Genomic DNA, 2649 nt, shown 5'->3' with positions numbered 1-2649 from the left:
GCGCTTGGAGTACGTTTCTGTTGCAAAACGCTTTGCAATGGAATCGGCATAATGATCACGCTCCCAAAACGACTTGCTCCTGACAAATGCTATGACACTCCCACAGATGTTAGTGTCTTCTCTGCAATGATTGTGGATCGGAGTACATCCCAATGATTTCTGGAATGCAAACATTTTGACCTGATTGGTCTCAGAAACCAATGGGTTGGGCCAGAGCTAGAACACGCATGGGTAAATTGGCTTTTGGAAAATGTCATTGCCTTTTGATACGTCAATTGATTAGATGATCCAATTGCTGATATGACTTTGTTTTGTACTACACCCCTCATTTTGACGTCACCACAAACAGCTTAAACAATGGCAGTCCCAGACAAACTGAAGTCTTCCGCATACTTGAGTCGTCAGGCAGATTTCTTTAGTCAGCAGCCCTACATTTCACTTATCACCATAGCAAGCTGGGTTTGCCATGTTAAATACACAATTATTCATGGTAAAGGTATGTAAAAATGGCACTTCAGCAAAGACCTAGGTTGTGCTCAATTACTGAAATACCTTTGCAGCTGAGTAACCTTGCCCATCATGAGCACAATCTAAGGAAACTGACAGACATGGTTGATTTTGTTAGTTCTCTCACCAGGAGCACGGCCTTTGTGTACTGTGGCCTGTATGAAGCGCTAGTCTTTGGAGGCCAACTTCTCATGAAGTAAAGGCCTCAACTTCATCTACGTGGGCCACTGGTTTCTGTGGTCACTCAGCCTGGCCATCTTCAGGTGAGTTAAAGCACAGAACACCCACATTTGCCTCTGACTTTTGAATGAATTGAAGATGCACAACAGGGGTCGGCAACATGCTGCTGGTGGCCCAAAACCATTCCACAGTAAAAAATGTAACTGTAAAGCCTGTCAAATCGCCAGGAATTCAGCTAAAAATGTGTTTCACTTAGGAAATATGTTTCTAAGTGTTCCCATATAAAGAGGTTTGTCTCAATGTAGGATTTAAAACTAAAAAAAATTATACCATTTATTTTTGGGCTTAGTTGGGTTCAATTTGCAGTGGTCTGTTTGCATACAGTAATCATCTCTGGGGCCTTCATTTTATAATTTTTTAAAGAGAAAGTTAGGTTTATGCTCTAGCATAGGTGGTACATGTCAGCAGTCTGTAATTCTCCATTCAGAGTAATGTGACCGGTACACTGATGTCAGAGGTTAAGCCTGATTGCGGAGGGCTGCCTATTCTCATGAGCTATCCCCTCTGTGTGTTAAACTCATAACTTTCTGGCTAATGGGATGGTGACCAATGTGGGTCAGAGTTCCCAAAACAAAACCTTCCAAAATGTGATGTCTCATCACTGTCTCAAAACGATCTACGCTTGTGTGCAAGGCTGTGATGCAATGCTAATGTAACTTGGATTATATTATTTTGCCACTTGCCCTCTGGTCCAATGCTTAACTCTTTCTCAATTGCAGTATTGTTGGAGCAATTCGAACAGGATGGTACATGCTGTATGTCCTCTCCACCAGTGGTTTCAAATAGTCTATATGTGACTAGAGCTTCTACAGTGGACCAGTGAGCAAGTTCTGTGCTTATGCCTTTGTCCTGAGCAATGCCCCGGAACTGGGTAAGAACTGGGGTTGGAACTAGCAGGCATCTGTATGATCTTGACATTTTGTCCACTTGTACCATATCTAATTAATGTATGGCAAACCATATAACTGGTCTCTTTTGCATAAACCATGCTTTGATATTGTTGCAGGAATTGAATTCCTCTGTTTTAATACCCAATTAAAATTAAACACTGTCAATTAATAAGAATTTGTATGACCCTTATTTTATAGAAATAGACAGAGCCCGGTCTTAAAGTCAAATAGCAGCCTTTATTCACGAGAGTACTCCACAGGTGATACAGTGTTCATCGTGTTCCGTAAGCAGCGGTTGCTTTTCCTGCACTGGTACCACCACGTCACTGTGCTGCTCTACTCCTGGTACTCCTACAAGGACCAGGTGGCTGGAGGCGGCTGGTTCATGACCATGAACTACTCTGTTCACGCACTCATGTATAGCTACTACGCAGTGCGGGCTACCGGGTGCCACGCCCCTTTGCCGTGGTCATCACCACCTTCCAGATCACCCAGATGGCCATGGGGCTGATGGTCAGTTAGCTGGTCTTCCGCTGGATGCAGGACGGGGACTGCCACTCCCACCTGAACAACATTGTGTGGAGTTCCCTCGTGTACCTCAGCTACCTGGTCCTCTTCTCCTCCTTCTACCAGACTTACCTGAAAGACAAAGGTGGCAAACACTGGCAAGAGCTCCAAGACTGACTAAGCTGCATTGCCCTGACAGGGCCATTTTAAGCTTTTTGCAACGATGGCAATGTCTGTCCATTCTCTATACACCTTATGCCATTAGTTTACCAGCAGTGAACTATTTGCTTTCTTTTTCTGAACCTGTCACAGCCACACTACATGGTCTGAAGTGTTTAAAGAAATGTTTATGAAGATTGTGCCTCATCACATCCTACAGTCCATGGCGTATTACAAGTTTTTTGCTCTTTGTATCAGAAGTTCCAATCTATGCATTCCAACAGGCATATACAGTGGGGCAAAAAAGTATTTAGTCAGCCATCAATTGTGCAAGTTCACCCACTTA

The 2649-nt window shown here is 43.6% G+C and overlaps 1 pseudogene; it reads left to right on the top strand.

Annotated features, from left to right (window-relative positions):
• The first annotated feature begins 608 nt into the window (after positions 1-608).
• On the top strand, positions 609-2321 carry LOC118965291 (very long chain fatty acid elongase 6-like; annotated as a pseudogene).
• Positions 2322-2649: the final 328 nt, after the last annotated feature.

The sequence above is a fragment of the Oncorhynchus mykiss genome, chromosome 1 (assembly GCF_057628025.1).
Source record: "Oncorhynchus mykiss isolate SJ-2025 chromosome 1, ASM5762802v1, whole genome shotgun sequence".
Lineage (NCBI taxonomy): Eukaryota > Metazoa > Chordata > Actinopteri > Salmoniformes > Salmonidae > Oncorhynchus > Oncorhynchus mykiss.
Note: the sequence above shows the minus strand (reverse complement) of the source record. Positions and strands in the feature narration are given on the sequence as shown.